The sequence below is a fragment of the Magnolia sinica genome, chromosome 11 (genome assembly GCF_029962835.1).
Source record: "Magnolia sinica isolate HGM2019 chromosome 11, MsV1, whole genome shotgun sequence".
Lineage (NCBI taxonomy): Eukaryota > Viridiplantae > Streptophyta > Magnoliopsida > Magnoliales > Magnoliaceae > Magnolia > Magnolia sinica.
In genome coordinates this window covers 13,716,042-13,736,408 of record NC_080583.1, presented here as the reverse complement: position 1 = coordinate 13,736,408, position 20,367 = coordinate 13,716,042, and the positions used below count along the sequence as shown (strand labels likewise).

At 39.9% G+C, this 20,367-nt stretch overlaps 1 pseudogene; it reads right to left on the bottom strand.

The window, feature by feature from the left end:
- Positions 1-2,170: 2,170 nt before the first annotated feature.
- LOC131218019 (beta-glucosidase 44-like) lies at positions 2,171-19,574 on the bottom strand (annotated as a pseudogene).
- Between the last annotated feature and the right edge of the window lie 793 nt (positions 19,575-20,367).

Here is a 20,367-nt window from a genome sequence, read left to right as displayed (position 1 = left end):
AATGCTGGCATTTCAAACGTCATCGATAGTCGAAAGGGCACCACGCGCGCGGCTTCAGTTGGGTGGGATCCCTAACAGTGGGCCCACCTTGATGTACGTGCTTTGTATCCACGCTGTCCATCCGTTTTGAAAACTCATTTTAAGCCATGATTCTAACAATAAAGCAGATCCAAATCTCAAAACTCATTTTAAGCCATGATTCTAACAATAAAGCAGATCCAAATCTCAGGTAGAACGTAATACAAGAAACCATGGTAACTTACCATTAAAAACTTATCATGGACCACAAAAGTTTTGGATCAAGCTAATATTTGTGTGGTCTCTTCATCCAGGTCTTTTTATTTACCTCATTAACGAGTTGGATGGGAAATAAACATTTTAGTGGCCCCATGAAGTTTTTAATGGTGAAGATTCAATCACAAGTGTTTCTAATGGTATGGTCCACCTAAGGTTTGGATTTGCTTCATTTGGGAGATCTTGACTTAAAATGAGCTGTCGATATGGATAGACTCTGTAGATGTAATGAAGATGCATAAATAGTGGCCCCACATCATTCCTGCAACCAATCCACTCCGTTCATCTGTTTTTCCAGATCATGTTACAATAACAGCCCAAAATCAAGGCAGATCCAAAAGTCAAGTGGGCCACACTTCAGGAAAAAGTGGTGGGGAAATGAAACTTGTTGAAACCTTTCCTTCTGAATCATGATATTTATATTTCATTCAAATTGTTCGTAATGTCATTCACACCTGGATGAGCTGAAAAAACGAAGTTACAAGCCTGATCGGAAACTTTCTAACCGCATGAATGTTTGAACGACAGGTGTTCAATCCACTTTGTTTACTATCTTATGGACCACTTGAGTTTTGAAACTTCCTCATTTTTTTGGGCTCATGTCCTAACGCCACTCTTTCTTTTATTTTGGCTTCCATCTTTTCCTCACATTCCTTATTTCCCCGCTCATTCCACAATAGTATCACAAACATGATATACAACCCAATCAACACTGGTGATCATTGGAAAAAGGCAAGATAGGTCAAGAACATTTCTACTCATAGGAGGGGCCTTCTAATGCCAGATGTGAGTCATCTATCATATATTCTCCTCACCCTTCTACAGCATGACATAGAAGGATCCAACTGAAGAGCAACCTAACTTGTCTCTAGTGCAAATTAAACTCGTCCACCTCATCAACCCTAAAGAAGCACCAACAAGATGGAGTCCACACTGCTGACTCACCACATATCTCATAACATTTATTGATCATAATGCTACAGTCCTAGACCAATGCTACAGTCCTATGCCAAACTAGCATTAGTCAAGAAAGAAATATTAAAAGGCAAGTCACCTCTCCATGCATCTCTTCCTAAAAGAGAATCATCTCCCCATAACCCAACTAGAAGACAACTCCTTCCTTGAACTTAGCTTTCACACTATAAATGAGATTTCTCAAAAGCAATTCTAGAAGTAGTGAACCTTTTCAATCTGCTCTATAAAAAAATAGTATTGTGAAGTACAATAAAGTTACTTCCTCAAATCCCTCAAATGGGGGCATCTTCTAATGCACTGTTAGATGGAACTTCCATGGGTGGGCCATGATTTTAAAGTCAAACTTGATCATTAAATCTTTTTATTGAATGTGAACATGTCCTGAACTGTGAAACACTCATTTCATTTAAGTGGGGCCAGGGTTTTAATTTTCACCCAAAAGACGCATGTGTTATGGCGCCCCTAGTGGCATCGAGACACTAAGACACTCCAATACGTTAATTTAGATTGTTCAACTAATGATGGATTGAGTCACATTAGCTAATGTAAATATTAGATAAATCAGAGGTGCAGAAACACCCACATACCAAGAGCATAAAAACCAAATATCTATACTAATGAAAATAATAAATGCGCATAAGCATTTTAATAACAAATACTATTAAAAACCATCCAAATAACCAACTTCTAATCATCTCATAAGAAAATCGACATCTAATTAACTCTTAATCCAATTGAAGGATAGTCGAACTGCCCTATATTAGTTTCTACTTTTCCGTGATACACCAGTATCATGTTCACCAAAATTAGTAAAAAAAATAAAAAAAAATGGGTGCATGCATAAAAAGAGAGGGCGCAATAATGGCGCATGTGCTTAATTCTTATGATTCCTATGGATGAGCTATCGAAACCAATGCGCTGACATCTTTGAAATTCGCTTCAAGTTGTCATTATAGTCAATGTAGTGCAATCCAAACATTGACGTATAGCCGGATTTCCACTCAAAATTATCAACCATTGACCATGCAAAGTAGCCAATTACATTCGCTCCATCATCCATTGCCTTCTTCATATTGAGTATGTAATCTTTATAGTAATTGATTCGAGTCCAATCGTGCACACTATTTGAAAGTGTAAGGTTGGCCGGATCATCCATTCCTAGCAAATCATTAAAAAACATTAGGTGTACACTATTTGAAAGTGTGGCTCTGTTTTATTACAATAAATAAATATCTACTTTTTAAAAGATGGTGTTCTTACCATTTTCAGATACGATTATGATTGGGTTGTTGTATGTTTCCTTCACATAGGTGATAGCATTGTACATACCCTAAGGAACAATGTAGAGCCAATTTGAGTATGCCTACATTAGTTCATTCTTCCATCAATGCAACTCAATAACTTCGAAATTTGAAGTAAAATTCAATATGATCTTATTATTTATTTTCATAATATGTTGTGTGGGACGATGAATTTTTTTCCCATCCAGGTGGATTCGTTCTCTCATGATTAAAAATCATAAATTAGAATAAAATCACAACTATGAACTGGGATTTCATTCAAGACACCATAAGGAGTGTTTGAATAACGTGTCCAAATTACAATTATGCTTGTTTCAAATCCATGCAATGACATTAGCAAATACTTGCATATTGACAAGGCCTATAAATCCAAGACTAACAAAATATAAATTCACTTTTAAAAAAATGAATTTAGAAAGAATGTCTTACTCTCGATCCAATCAGCACACCATTATGATCATCTACCATTCCAAAAAAATTATTAGACAAGTCACTACATATATAACTTAAAAAGCCCAAAGAAAATTAAAGTTGATGAAAAAGAGAGTTACATGCAAATCCGCAATTCCAATCTCCAACATAATCAGTATGGGCCAGTTTCACCTTATGGGGATCATATATATAGTTTGAGGTATACTGGTTAATGCCAACATAATCGATAGATCCTTTCACCTTCTTCACCTGACTACTTGTGAATTTTGGAAGCCTCTCCTTCACGATTTGGCGTATGTTATATGGATATTTACCATAGACTATAGGATGCAAAAACCTGTGAATTTACATCAATGGCCCACAAAGAAATATCATAAAAAGGAACTCATTAATCTCCCTTAATAAAAAGGGAATAATCTTCTTTTTTCTTCTTTTTCTTTTTCCAAAAAGCATTGTTAAATTAGCAAAGAAAGATTAACGAGGGGAACACTATACATTTAAGACCATTGATTGGATTCGCCCCACTAAATTTAAGTAGTTAATAATGGGTGAATTCCAGCAAAATGTCTAGGAGACACTTCTTCGTATTCATCGATCTTGGGCCCATCTGATCAGTAGTTTAATCATGGCTATCCATGTTGGGACCTATTAAATTACTAGAGGGTCCCTCTAAAGTTTTAGACTAGGAAAATAGTACTTACCAACCAATGTGGAAATCTCTCACCCTTTGGGCTGTTACGACATCATCAGTGCTATTAGTGAGAGGCTCATACCAAACAAAATCCAACAAAATTCCAATCTTTCCATTCTGGCATTCCTAAAATATCAACACCATAAAAACCAAAATAATCAACCAATCATAAGAAAATGGCAGGAAATGGAAAACATACGGTAGATTTACATTTACCTGATACTTTTAACGATATCGTTGCACAGTAGCTGCATGAGCAAAAATCAAATTATGGGCTACAATGTAAGGCTCTGTAGCCAAGTTTCCAAATGTGCAATTTCCAAAGTGCGCCGAACACCTCCCGAGGGCAAAGCTCCCATCATCGTAGCCCAGTCTCGCGACAACGCGTGGTTCATTGAACGTAAACCAGTTCTTCACTCGATCACCGATCAACTTGAAGCATAAATCTACAAAATCTTCACTGTTGCACCACACAAACTTCAATCAATTCATTCTCTTAACAGTCGCTAATTAGTTCATCACTACGTAATTTATCTAGACAGACAGAACTCAACTAACAAGATTTGACTTTGGAAATTTTGGTTTTGAGTTAAAATCATAATTTAACAATCCTAAAATTTAGTGAGTGTTTGAGTCAACACAACACAACTAAAGATTACAACGGAAGATTTAGGGTTTGTATTTAACGTGGGCTACATTTTTAGGCATGCCCCCCATTTAGTATTGTATGTTTTTCATTGGCGATCAATATGTTTCTTTTAGGCCACAGAAAATCTCGGTATTGTATGTTTTCACTCTATAAACATGCGCATGAGATTATTAGGATAAGAAACGTACACAACTTGTCTACTGAGCCAGCCTTTGTATTTCTCCTCAAGGGTCTGAGGGAGATCATAATGGTAGAGATTCGCATAAGGAGTAATGCCTGCATTATCATCATTTTAAAATAAAAGTATGTCACTAACATACACGTCATTAAAATACATCTATATTAGCCCCATGTTTTTAGGGACACTAAAAGATTAGTGGGTCCCATCAATTATTTAAGGTAGGGGTGTGTATCAAGCTCCATCAAGTAGCACAATTAGATAATTGTGAATTATTTTAAAATATAGACATATTGAGAGATAAAAATACCTTTCTCGATCATATAATCGATCAGCTTGTTATAGTAAGCAACCCCTTGCTCGTTCACGTTACCCGTGCCCTCTGTATATCATAAACAGAGCCACGTCACACAAGGCTAGACCAATCAAATCTTACTATTGACTAACTGAATCTATATTTATATATAGAGAGAGAAAGAGATTTTCTATGTTTAAGAACCTAGGAAAATCCTTGACTAAGAAATGGAGAACCTATAGGCATCCATGTTCATATCTACCATCAAATCAATATGTTCTTACAACATGTATTAAACACAAGCCTTAGTGGACTAAACCTCATGGGAGTATGTAAACAATATTTGTTGTATTGAAAGTTCATCTACAAATTTATATGAGACATATAACAAACAAGCATGTCTAATTTGTTATATCGAAAATTCATCAACAAATATATAAATATATATGTAGACATATGCATACATCGTTGGCTATATAAAAAAAGCTTGTTGACTTAGTACCTTATAGCGATGGTACCCATCAACGGAAACATCTGCTGTTGCACCATTTGCAACAATTCCTGTCCAATTAAAAAATTCAAAATTTAAGATTTTTTTTTTTTTAAAGGATTGAAATTGAACATCTAAAAATCTAACTCATAGAATATATGGAAGCCAGAATAAAAAAAAAATTAGCATACCTGATTTATTGATTTTACTGAAATTTTAATTAAAAATCTAGAATCAAGGAGGAAACCTAATGAATGGAGTAGATTTTACATGTAAAACATGATAGGCCTCACAAGCTTGTTGTATGCCAAAATCAGGTGATGTAAAAGACTTGATACATTATCTGTCATGTGAGGCCATGGTTGTATATATAATCCTTAATTAATCGGATGTCCCCCACCTTCGAAAGAAGGGAAGCAAATTAGGTGTTACCAGGGTAACACAATAGTATGCTTCCCCTAACCATAAGGCCCACCTTGAAGTATTTATTGTATCCAAACCATCCATCAGTTTTTCAAGCTAATTTTAGCTAATAACCCCAAAAATGGAGCAGATCAAATCTGAAGTGCACCAATGAGTAAGGATTGATTTTCAATTATTAAAAACTCAGATTAACCTGATATTTGTGTTTCCCCTGTTATGGACAGATGTCTTAAATCCGTCTGTTGGTCTATCGATGACATCAACCAGGCTTCGATGACATCGAAGGTTGCTCGATGTCATCGAGAATTCTCAAAATTTTTCACCCCTGGTCGCTGGATAGTTTTGATCCGTTTTCGATGACATCGAAGATTTTATGCAAATTTTCTGCGGAAACGTAGATTTTACGATTTTTGTTTCCTATTCTGATTCTACTTCTTTTGAAACTTATATAAAGGGGTGTATGCATGATTGAGAGGTATTCTAAGGCTTTCTAAAGGAGTTCCAAGGGTTCCTAAAAGGATTTTAAGGTTTTTAAAGGGTGTAGTAAGGGTGAGATTCGAGGTTGTTCGAATCAGGTAAGTCCTCTCTCTTTGTAATTTTTATTTTCATAGTGGAGATCTGTCGCTTTGTGCCATGGTTTTTTCCTGCAAGGGTTTTCCACGTTAAATCTTTGCGTTCTCCTGTGATTGCTTGTTATTATTGAATTGTTATCCTAGATCTAGATCTGTGTGATTCCGCAGTCCAAATCCCCAACAAGTGGTATCAGAGCAATCGTTGGGGCACAGATCTGAATCTGAGGGATTAGTAATAATGGCGAGCAGCAGATATGATATTGAGAAGTACGCAGGGAAAAATAATTTTGAGTTATGGAAGATCAAGATGATTAGTTCCTTAATCAAGCAAGGCGAAGATGGTGCTCTTAAGGAGCGGAAGTCTACTATAACTGATGATGATTGGAATACTCTTGATAAGAAGGCTTTATCATCAATCCGTTTATGTCTCACGAATGAGGTTCTCTACAATATCATGAGGGAGAAAACTACGGCTAAGTTATGGGCGAAGTTAGAGGATGTCTATAGGAAAAAATCCTATGAAAATCGTCTACACTTAAAGCGGCAGTGGTATAACTTCAAGATGGTAGAGGGTGGAGATCTGGAGGCTCACATCAGCAACTTTAATAAATTAGTTTACAAATTGCTGGATATGGAGAAAGTGATGAAAGATGAAGAACAAGCATGTATGTTGTTGAATTCTCTTCCGGCGTCTTATGAATCATTCAAGGACACAATGTGCTCAACAAATAAAACCCTAAGTGTCAACACTGTTATCTAAACCCTTTAAGGGAAAGCTATGAGAAAGCTTAACGTTGACATGTGGATATCTTCTAATGCATTATTTACAGGGGGTAAAAATTCTGAATAAGGTACAGGTTCTTCAGGTTCTAAATCCAAATTCAAGGGCAAGGGCAAGGGAAAGGTAAAGTACTGGAACTGTGGAAAAGAAGGACATGTGAAAAAGGATTGTGAAAATCCTAAATGGAAGAGAGAAGATTCTGAGGCTTCATACATGGAGGCCAATGTAGCCACGTTAGATAGATCGAGGGGATGTGATGGTAATGTTTTGTCTATGTCTACTATCAGGCGGCCATACGATGATCGTAAGGACAAGTGGATGCTAGACACAGGCGTATCTTTTCGCATTTTCACATGACTCCTCATCGGAGTTGGTTCGCCAGCTACAGGGAGTGCGATAGTGGACGGGTGTTTATGGGCAATGGCTTTGCCTGTAATGTTGTGGCTGTTAGTACGATGTGCATTAGGATGTTTGATGGGGTGGAGCGCACCTTGACTGATGTTAGGCATGTTCCTGATTTGAAGCAGAATCTGATTTCTCTTAGTGTATTTGAGGCAAAAGGATGCAAGTACACAGGTATTGATAGTACTCTTAAGGTATCTAAGGGGGCATGGGTAATCATGAAAGCACAACGACTCAGTAACTTGTACAAGTTGATCGGGAGCACTCCAAAAGGTGGAGCTGCAGTGGATGTAACGGATTCCACCTCTACACGGTGTGGCATGTTGGGCATGGCTACATGAGGAGACAGGGCAGGAAGGTTGAGACGCGCGAACAGGGATATAGAGCAGGTGGAGCAGCCACCTGTGAGAAGAATCAAATGGCATGATCACAGGATATCGGCGTGGTACATGGACTACTCCAATATTACAGGGGATTCATCTTCTATTCTGATGGCTCTAGGTGAGCCTGGTGCTGAGAAGTGGAAGGTAACTATGGGTGATGTGATGGATTCGTTGTACCAGACCAACATATGGGAGCTGGTGGAGCTTCCAGTGGGCCGAAAAGCGGTTGGATGCAAGTGGATCTTCAGGAGGATACAACATACATACAGGGCGAGGTTGGTAGCGAAGGGTTATGCTCAGAGAGAATGGATCGGCTTCTCAGAGATATTAGCGCCGACGGTATAGCAGGTGTCTATTAGATCTGTGATTGGCACTGGTTGGCCAATGTGATCTTGAGCTGGATGGATGGATGTGGAGTCTGCACTTCTGTAAGGAAAAGTGAAGAGTAGATCTACATGAAGCAACCAGAGCAGTTCGAAGTTAAAGGGGCTGAGAAAAGACTTTGCGAGAGGTTGTGGTTCGACCTGTCGCCTAGGCAGTGGTTTGATTCTTTTATGGTGAGTCAGGAATTGATGACATGTAGATCACTAATTATGAAATGTCTGAAATCAATATACTGAAGACTCGGTTAAGTGGGACATTCAGGATGAAGGATCAGGGGGTTACAAAGATGGTTCTTGGCGTTAAGACTGAAAGCGGAGTAGGCTTTGGTAATCACAAGAGGAATACCTTGTGTGAAGATATTGATCAAGGATGTGATGGGCCAAAAAAAGCCGGAGAACATTCCCTACGCGTCTCTCCTCAAGTTTTCCTCAGGACATGTCCTAAACTTGTTCACTCCCCAAGTGCGGGGTTGTGATGTAGTAATAAACTCGGTAAGACCGAGGTCGAATCCACAGGGACTGAAACCACGTTATCTGAAACCAAGTAGAACTAGAAATAGACTAAGATGCGATCTAAACAAAGTAGAATTTAAAAAATAATTATGGAATAATTATCTAAAACTTTAAGGAATTCAGAGAAAGGAAACTAGGGATTCAGAGGATCCACTTGTTGAGATTAGGGAGATCTTATGCCAGTATCATCACAAATTATGGAAATTTATTGAACTGCCATTGATATAGGTTTCAAGAGATGAAAGGTGTATGAATTAGAATGGATTCCATCACCAAACCATGCCCAGGAGACAGAGTAAACAATAGAATTAAACTAATTACCAACCAATTAACAATGTATGAAGATCAGGAAGGTACTGTCATCCTACCATGCCCATGAGACGATGGTGAACAACAGGGCTTCCTGACGTCATAAACATTAAAAGGGGAGAGGAATATTCAAAGCCATTGCAAGCCCATTGTAATTTCAGTCACAACATGCCATTAAAGAAAAAAAAATATTCCCATCAAATCAACCCAATACCAAATCTATTCAGTTTAAAATAGAATTAAAGGCAACAAAATCTTCCCATCACGCTACAAGCTTCACCTCTTAGCCCTAGCTAAGAGGATTAGCTACACATGGATGGGTTGGTTAAATAAAATAAAATAAAATAAAGGAAAAGAAAAGAATAAGAAGGGAAGAAAGAGAAAACCCAGCTTTTCCTCCCGTTCCAGCCGTCCCGTCTCTCTCAATCCCAGCAGCCAACGTCTTTGCCTCCCACGTCGCCTTCCTTGACGTGCAGCCCCTCCTGTCTTCACTCTTCCAGCCCTTTTCCCAACCACGCACAGCAGCAGCAGAAAAACTGCCTGTTTCCCCCAGCCGTTCTCTCTCTCTCTCTCTCACCGTGGATGCCTCTTCCTTCCTCTTTTCCTTCCTTTTAAAGATGGCCAGCCCCCCTTCTTCCGATGCTGTGGAGTCCCACCGGGAGTAGACTGCGGAAACAGTCCTTCCGGAGCCTGGAATGCGTCCCTTTGCTGCGAAAGTTCTCACGCAGTCCGGAATTCCGCATCTCCTTTCTTCTTATTTTTTTTTCTTCTTTCCAAAAGGACAGCGTCCCCTGGGAGATTCTTGGCCCACCTACATGATGAATGGTTCAGATCAGCCGTCCGACCGCCCCTAAGGGCGTACAACTCGCCGTGAAAGTCGGACGGCGTCCGGCTGCGAAAACATTGACGCTGTGACGATGGTGGGCCCCATTTCACTGACTTTTTGGAAAATCCGATCTGTCCACTGCGTTCTACTCGAAAAACCAGGTGGGAAGCACTATTTTTGGACCAAATCCTATGTGGCCCACGTTATCTTTCAAGTCACCGTCCATCCTGTGTTTAATAACTAAGAAAGTGAGGAAGTTTTCATGATGCCTAAAAGGAGACCTAGGCGTGGGTTAAACCCCCATTCCGAATGCATTGGACGGTTCAGATCTTCCCTCGGGACGACGGGTGGGGCCCACTAGTCACTGTCCTTCGGCCAGCGTCCGTTGCTGCGTAAAAATAAAATCCGAGTTTTGAGTCGGTCAGCGCCGGCTGACCGACTTCCTTAATGTTTATACTCGTCCGGTGTACTTGTGCACCTTGCACGTGCACTGCATGCGTGGGTCCACTGGTGATGTTTCTGAGAAATCCGTTCCGTCCATCCGCTTTGACACGTAGTTTAAGGCGTTGAGACCAAAATTGGAGTATATCCAGATATCAGGCGGGGCCCACATAATGATTAAAGGGGCTGATCTGTCCGTTGGGCCCCTTCTACAGTGATCCAATGGATGAAAATTTACGTGTACGGTTAATTCATGGCCCTCAGGCCAAGTATGAAGTTTTGAGCCAATCAGATGGCAAGAACTATGTGATCTTTCATTTTTCACCAATTTCGGGCCTCTTTAATGTAAATGGCCTGCTTTCCTCGGATCCTTGATGCATAATTCCATCGATCTTCGTCTCCTGGAGTCCGTCCCTTGCCTTGGGTGTCCTCAGAGTGTTAAACCCATGCATTTACCACCTTTGGTTATCTCAGATAAAATACCTTAGGTAGGTATTGATCAAGGATGTGATGGGCCAAAAAAAGCCGGAGAACATTCCCTACGCGTCTCTCCTCAAGTTTTCCTCAGGACATGTCCTAAAACAAATGAGGAAAAGTAGGATATCTCATTAGCCTGATTCAAATGCGGTTGGCAGTGTATGCCATGATCTGGATTAGACCGGTTATTTCACAGGCTATCAGTGTTGTGAGCAAGTACCTCGACATGCAATATTGAGTTACGGTGAGATGGTAAGAAGACTACGTCTTTTCTTTTAGAAAGACAGGAGCAAAGGTGGTTGGGCATGTGAATTTAGATCTGAAAGACATGATCAACAAGAATGTTCCTGCAGAGAAGTTCAAGTTCTGTGTAGCTTCTTTAGGCTTGGCGATGGCATAAAAGAAGGACGAAGTGTGCATGAGAAGCGTTGATGAAGCTATGATGAGATGCAGAGACAAGAGAAGGGGACAAGAAGCTACACGGATAAAGATTGAAGACATGGTGGAGATTGTTATGGATGGATGTCTTAAATCTGTCTGTTGGTCTATCGATGATATCGACCAAGCTTCGATATCATCGAAGCCAGTCTTCGATGACATCGAAGGTTGCTCGATGCCATTGAGAATTCTTAAAATTTTTCACCCCTGGTCGCTAGACAGTTTTGGTCCATTTTCGATGACATCAAAGATTTTACGCAGATTTTGTGATTTTTATTTTCTATTCCGATTCTACTTCTTTCTAAACTTATATAAAGGGGTGTATGCGGGATTGGGAGGTATTCTAAAACTTTCTAAAGGAGTTCCAAGGGTTCCTAAAAGGATTTTAGAGTTTTTAAAGGGTGTAGCAAGGGTGAGATTCGAGGTTGTTCGAATCGGGTAAGTCCTCTCTCTTTGTAATTTCTATTTTCATAGTGGAGATCTGTCGCTTTGTGCCGTGATTTTTTCCCACAAGGGTTTTCCACGTTAAATCTTTATGTTCTCCTGTGATTGCTTGTTACTATTGAATTGCTATCCTAGATCTAAATCTGTGTAATTTTGCAGTCCAAATCCCCAACATCCCCTTCATCCAGGCCTATGGAACCTCATCAATAGGGCAAATAAACATCATGTCGGGCCTAAAGAAGTTTTTAACAGTGGCATTTCCTACCAGTTGAGATTTGGATTTACTTCAAAATCTAGATTTCCATTCAAAATGCAAGTTTCCAATCTTAAATTCCAATACATGGGCTGATAGGAGTGATCCATAGGATACGAATCCAACTAAATCAGGATATGTATTCTGCAGGAGAAAAACCTTTGATGCTCTTACGGAGCGTGATGGATAATACACGGATCACTTAGATATTGCATGCATGAGATACAGGATGTGTATTCTACAGGAGAAAAACCTTAATACTCTTGTGGCGTGTGATGGATGATACATGAAGCACTTAGATATTGCATACATAAGATACATATTGTTGAATATTTAAGGTTAGATGTGTCATGGATCAAAATTTACAGCTATTTGATTATTTAAAAATCAAATTGGTGAAAAAAAAATTGGATGATTAAGATTAAAAATATCCAAATGCTTGATTTTAACAAACAAGTGTCCACGAATTAAAGGATATGGTTGTTCAAACAATGAGATTTTGTGACTATGACTTATACGAGTGATTTGCACAACTTGATGGCATATAAAGTGTTTCACTGAGCCAGAACATTGTATAACTTTCCAATGCATATTAACATTGATCGTGAGAGGGTGATAATCGGAACCCTTTAATCGGGTCCAGGTACACATACACCAACACTAGAGGCTGACCACCTTTTGAAACTTGGTGGGCCCTACTATTGTTCTACCTTCTTTTTGACCATCCATTTGTCAGGCACAAACCAAAGGCTAATATTTATTCCTTGGAATATATTTTTAAAACATTGGCTATCCACATTGAATACAATTGATCAATAGCCCACGTTACGAAATCATGCACAATGCTTTTTAGAAGTAAAAACCTATACATATAATACCCAACCACACCGGCAAACAAATAAATCTCATCAACTTGGTAAATAAAACAAATCATTAAAAAAATCATATATGCACGTAAAACATCAAAACAATAAAAATAATGCTTGCTTAGAGTGTGTTTGTGTAACACCTGGTCCATTCGATACTATTTTCCATGCATATGTGCATAATGATCGATACCCTTAGCTAGACCTGGATTGACCATTCATAGTACACACTCAACTGACCGGAACCCCAAGACCTCGAAACCTATCTCATATTGATTGCCCCGTCGCCGCGATCTTGGAGGTACCACCCGTGCGTCGGTATGATACTCCATTAGTGAGATACGCCGTGAAGAATAATAAGTATATCATGTACGTTTGGCACCATGTATTTCATTCCACATATGTGTACAACACATGTCAAGCACACATGTACATGCCACACATGGGTGAGAGAATCTCTACCCATGTGTGTGATGTCACATACCCATACCTCTTCTCTCTCATGTGCATAAAAGTCAACCTTTCTCCATGTCATACACTATGCATGACATCACCACACCATGCCATCCCATGCTCATTTAATCCACCATTAATTGCAAAGCATAAATTAAGTACCATAATCCTAGCCTAAGCTAATATTAATCACATTAGCTTAACTTAACCAAAATTTTATCCATTTCTTTATAAATACCCCTCCATCCCTTAGCATTTCACCATTTTTCCATAAGAAAGAGAGAGAGAGAGAGAGAGAGAGAGAGGAGTGATCTTAGTGGGCCATCAGCTCCATCAATCCCATACCTTTCATCCATCTCAACCATCAATTCCATCCCTTCCATACATCTCAACCATCCATCTAATTCATCAAGGTGAGTACACCCACCCTACTCATTCTTATTTTATTTTTGTTGTGTTTATGTATGGTGGAGATGATGTTGATGATGATGTGATTAATGGTGTGGATGATAAAGATAGTATGATTGATGGTGAAGATAATTGCAATAATTATGATGATGCTATTAATGGTGTGGATGCATAGGAGAAAACATATAAAATCAATTTATTATAGAGTTCATGTGGGACCCATTGATAGTGGGCCCCACCAAAATGTTTGTATGGCAACCAAATCATCCAACCATTGGCCCATTGGGCTGGCCAAACTCACACACACCTACACATATTAAAAAAAAAAAAAAGAAGAAGAGAGTGACGCTGCTTGCTGGCAGCAGCGTCCCAGTAATTTGATTTAAAGGGGCAAGGGCTGTGGGTCCCCAACGGGCCCCACCCATGATGTATGTATTCAATCCACGTTGTCCATTTAATTTCTCAGCTCATTTTAGCCATGTAGCTGAAAATGAAGACAATCCAAATCTCAGGTAGGCCACACCATCAAAATGATTGTTTTAAAAGTAATAATTTGTTAGGGCCTGCTGTGATATTCTGTACTTTGAAAAATACTGAATATTAGACTTGTTAGGTCTGTTTCGGGCCATAAAATCTAACAGATGGAGTGGATCGCCGGGATATGGGCCCCACATATGAAAAACCTTGAGAAAGCAAAAAAAAAAAAACACAAAAAAAAATACATAGAAGGGCGTCAGCCCATTGTTGACGTCAACCACGTCCAGCGTCCAGAGGACGCATGCATTGGAACGGGCAGGGAAGTGGGCCCCACCACAGGCCCCACCTTGAGTGTGTCGAGCATCAACACTGTGCATTTGTTGGGTCCCCTCCTAAAAATGGGTCACACCAAAAATCAACCGTACAAAGAACTTAGGTGGCCCACACCATCTAAACTAATGTGCAGACATGGCTAAAGCATATAAAAGCACTTGCTGGGCCCCACCTGAAATTTGGATGCATCTGAAACTTGGACTGACCCCTCCATCAAGTGGGACACACACAACAGATGTACTGGATCATCCTGTTGTGAGCCCCATATATGAAAAACAAAAAAAAACAAAAACAACAAAAAAAAAACACAACAGCGGTGACGTTGTTGCTGCCAGCGTCTGACGCTGCAGCAAGCAGCGTCTTTACTGACGCTGGAAGGAGGTGGGCCCCACCACAGGCCCCACCTTGATGTATGTCGAACATCAGCACCGTGCATTTGATGGGTCCCATTTAAAAATGGGTCACCCCCAAATTTCAGCCGTACATAAAACCCAGGCGGCCCACACCATAAAAAAATTAATAATAAATAATAATTACAAAAAAAAAAAGAAAGATTTGGATCAATCTGATCATGAGGTATGTGTTATATTCAAACCGTCCATACATTTGGCAAGTTTGTCTTAAGGCTTGAGAAGGAAAAAATAAGATAGATCTAACTATCAAGTGGGCTACACTAAAAAAGTGGCAGAGATTGAACGTAAACCATTGGAACCCTTTTTGGGTCAGAAATTTTGGAGTAGTATGAAATTTGTTTTTCCCCTTAATTCAGGTCTTTGTAACCTTATGAACAGATTGGATGGAAAATAAACGGTATGGTGGGCCCTGTAAATTGTTTAACGATGAAATCATTATCTCCACTATTGTTTGTGATGAGGTCCAGATAATCTTCGGATATGATTCATTTTTGGATGATGCTATAAAATGATCTAAAAAAATAGAAATAAAAAAAAAAAAAAAAATAGATGAACTGTGTATATGCAATAAATACATCTCTTTGCACCCATGTAACCTTAATCTCCTTAACTGTCTGTACAACTCGAAGCTCGAGTATGTAAATCACCTGTTAGGTCCACCTGAAATTTGGATGTATCTGAAACTTGGTCTGACCCCTCAACCAAGTGGGACACACATAATGGATGGGCTGGATTTATGAACCACACCTCTGTGGGCCCAACAAATAAATATGAATATTTAAGGGAGGGTAACCCTCTCAACTTGTGTGTGGTATGACCCACTTTGATGTAGGTGTTATGCCACTTAATCTACCATGGTTATGATATGATTTATATTTAAGATCCTCATCGTTTATCTATTTTATCAACTCTTTTGACGATATGTTACCAAGACTTAGGCCCATCCAATGATTAGATAGTCGTACGTTCTGAAATAATGCAAATTAAACTCTCATCATTGAAAATTCGTTATGGGCCATCCTGACGATGTATTAGATATTCAACCCATATACCGGGTTTCCTTTAGGGCATTGTCCCATAGAACAGTCAATCCAACCTGAATTGGACCATACAATACAAGGCTGTGAGGATAAGTACTTAACTATTGAATCCAACCTAAGGCCACCATGGTGTATCTATTTAATCCATGCAGACCATCCACTTCCTCATATCATTTTAGGACTTGGACTAAAATCAAAGCAGACCTAAGTCGTAGGTGGGTCACACACAACTCAACCTCATGGGAAATCCCCATGGACTCTACTGCATAGGACCCATTATGAATTCCATTGATATGTGAGCCTAAGAATGTTAAGGCCTATTTTGAGTGAACGCCATGTGGGCCCATTAGTGGTAGCCTTGTTTGGGCCAACCATTGGGCCTCTTCGGTAAGAGTTTGTAATTTCCATGTGTGGAATGTATGACGAACTGATATTGTAATTTTTGAAGTAATGATGATTAATCCTTTAAATGGGCTGATTGTGGACATCCGTTGATCACTTGGCACTTTGGTTAGAGTGCGGCCCCAAGTAATAGGATCATGATACTTTTGTTTAAACCCTTAAAAACATGTTTAATTATAACAAATATATAAACTCTAGTGGTGTGAGGGTGTGATATTACCTATTTGGCCCATTGATCATGTGGGTATTTGATGTATGTATAGCCACCTAATCATAGGCAATGGTGGAGTACATGTAGTATATGTAGTCATCTAACTGTGTGAATGTGAAGTACGTACAAGGCCACCTAACCGTATGAAATTAAGTGGCATTGATGACCATTCAACAACGTAGGTTTGTACTTATCGACATAGATACCACCACTTGAATCACATATGACCAAGTTGTACACTAAACCGAATATGATTTAGGGTTATATTACCCAAGCTAATGCCATCAGGATCCTGGATTTTTATACAATGTGATCTTTAAACTATAAATGGTATGATGAAATGTGGCTCTCGGCCCTTAACCATGTGACACCGAATATGAGTCATTATCTATGTGACGTGAAGACTTATCATAATTGGTGTAGCCATGAATTCGTAGCCTATGGGCAAGGCCCATTAGAATATATTTTCAGCCCATATGATGAGGCTCATCCTGATGTATTTCCAACTCATGTGATGTGGCCCATAGTGACATGTATTAGGCCCAGGTATGTGGTCTACCTGTGAAATAGATTTAAGGCTACTTGTAATGTATTCGAGGCCCATGGGTGAGGCCCAATGTCATGTATTTGAGACTCATGGGCGTGGCTCATTGAGAAATATTTTAGGCCCATGGGTTGTGGCTCATTGTGATGTATTTGAGGCCCATGTGTAGGGCTCACCCCTTGTGTATTTGAAGCCCATGGGTCGTGAAGCCTGATGTGATGTATTCATGGCCCATGAGCCGAGGCCCATTGCAATGTGTAGTGCACATATGATACGGTCCAATGTGATGTATATGCGGCCCATGAGTGAGCCCCAATGGGATGAATGTGCGCCCCTTGTGTGAGACCCAAAGCAATGTATCTGAGGACCGATGTGAGGTGTGATTTCACCATGATGTATGTATTGATGTTTATGTGGGTCATTCCTTAGGGGCAATGTTGGTTAAATGTCCACATTATTGAAGCCGATTGTTGAGGCTAGTTATTGATACTGATTATGAGTATGTGACAGCATAGCATCATTATACATGCCCATACGCATCATCTGCATGTTTGTTATGAGATGTGGTTGACCATTGCATATGTCATTGGGCAGATTGTTACGAGACTCCCTGAAAGGTGGAGGTTATCTCACTTGAGCACGCGGTATGCGCAGGATTGATGCATGACTGGATTGTATGACTCATGCATCTCACATTATGATTACTGTACGCCCTAGCAATATCAGGGCCGTAGCCTCCACAGGCATATCATGAATGGCCAAATAAGACACCGAAAATGTTTAGTTCTAGCATACGGGCGTCATAGATGTCCCTGGGTGAAAATTTTTAAACCTTCGTGGCCAAGAGACGCCCCAACGTCGAGACCGAGTGGATATATGAGTGCATGAGGGCCGTATACCAGTAGGCCGCGTCTCCCACTGTATCGTGGTCGGTTGGGAACGGGTGTGACCTTACCCGCCTTAGTGAGGGGGCAATGTCTAGGTTGAGTTTGACCAGCTTGAGGAATGGGTCCCCTATTGACGAGTCGGGCCCGATATTGGCAGGCGGATAGTGAGGTCTCTTCCACTTACCCAGTTGTGCGCTCGGATAGGGGCGGCAAGCTGGTGTAGAGTGTAATAGACCCCGGTGATGATCCCAGAGATGAACTGTACTGATATGTGGATTTAGTGAGCAGGAGTTACATACTCATTCATGCATTCATTCATTCACTATCCACTCAGGTTAGTGGTGCGTAACTATTTGTTACATGTACCTTCGCAATGGCTAGGATTTCAGTTGGGGCGCGCGACTAACCTGAGATCAGGAGTTTACCACATTGAATTTGACTATCCAAATTAGGTATGGGACTAGTTTGGATAGAAGTCCATTGTGATAGACCCCATAGCCTGCGATACTACGTACTACTATCCCGACTTCACACTCCAGCATGGTCATTCCATTCGCACTGCACGTTGCATTACATCCGCAGCGTATGGTACGACTGACGCTACTTGTGTTACTCATTAGGAATGTATATTGCATCGCATCCTCAGCATCTGATATTTGGCTCTTTATAACTCTTCATTGGCATAGCTGATTTATATTGCGTACTCTGATATTATATGACTCATGGACTTGTTAGTATTTTCGATATTGTATAATTATGGCATGACATTATGATAATAATGATGTGATTACGGATGCATGTAATATGGTTATGGCTGTGGTATAATTTCCTTGTAGCATATTTATCTTGCTTGCATGTATGACACACTACACACACGTGTGTACTCACTAGGCTTTTTGCCTAAGCCTCCTATTTCCCTTTTTTTCAGGGCTGGATTAGCTTGGAAGACTTTGCTTTCTTGATGCATTGCATCTATTTTTCGATTTGGCAATATTGACGTTGTGTACCTTTGGAAGGCATTGTATTTGTAACAATCAGGATTTCTATTGGAGAGTGTTACTTGGTAATCTGATCATGGATGTTTATGCTCAGTTATTACTATGTATATAAAAAAAAATCAATCAAAAATCTTCCTTGTGGTACGCCGAACTCGGGACTTGGTGTATGGAAGTCGAGTGCCGAATTCGGGGCATCACGGAAGCTGTCCGTCCCCGGATTTGGGGCGTGACAGTTTGGTTGCACTTACTGTTACAAAATATGATGATATCATGAAATTTCATAATACATGCAAAAAAAAAAATAAAGATAAACAAAACCCAAAAACAAGATTAATCAAATTACCTAGTAACAAACAAATACGTCCCAAATGCTCAGCCCACGATCATTCTCAGGGCCAGCCACTCCTTCAACCTGGTATGCCGATGTCGCTTTGCCAAACATGAAGCCCGGTGGAAAGCTCTCTCTTGTGAGCCCTCCAGTGTCATAAAGGTCGCCATACACACGGAGAAGCATGAGCCCTCCAGTGTACGGAGATTGGACGGACTGGATGGACAAGATGAGAAAGATAGAAATATAGCTAATTACCTTCATATTTCAACCTCTTGAGCAAAATCTTTGAGTAATCCGTTTTTGTTTTAGCTCTGTATTTATAGATAGATAAATAAGATAAAATCCAACGTTTACTTGAATTTTAAAATTCCCTATATTTCTCAGAGGTTAGTTACGTGACAACCTTTCCAAATAAGTTTAGGTTCTCATAAACTAAGTGGGGCCCACCGTGAAGTTTGTGAGAAATCTACCCCGTCTATCCGATTTTTCAGCTCAAGTTAAGTAATTAGTCAAAAAATTAGATAGATCAAAAACCCAAGTGAGACGAACTACAAGAAAAAATGAGTAGGGAAATGACTAGCGTTAAATTTCCTTAGGGCTTTCCATGATGTTTATATGCCATCCATATTGTTCATAAGATCCTTCATACAAGGATAAACTGAAAACACAAAAATATCAGTCTGATAAAAAATCTTACTGCCCCATGAACGTTTCAATGGTTGACATTCAATACTAGTTGTTTCCTGTCGTGTGGCCCACTTGAGTTTTTGATCTACTTCATTTTTGTGCTCATGTCTTAGCATGATCAGAAAAAACGGATGGATGGTATGGATTTATTATAAACGTCACGGTGTGCCCCACCTAGCTTCCCAGCGCAGGAACATATTACGAATGTCAATGCAGGCAAATGGCGTCCGATGTTTCAGGACTCGGATCGCCTACCCTATAAAAGGACTCGGAGAGGAGATGAACCCCGCATAACGAAATCAGTAGGCTTTTATCATACTGAGTAAACTAGGTTGGGCCTACCGTGAATGTGTGTGGGTTATCCACG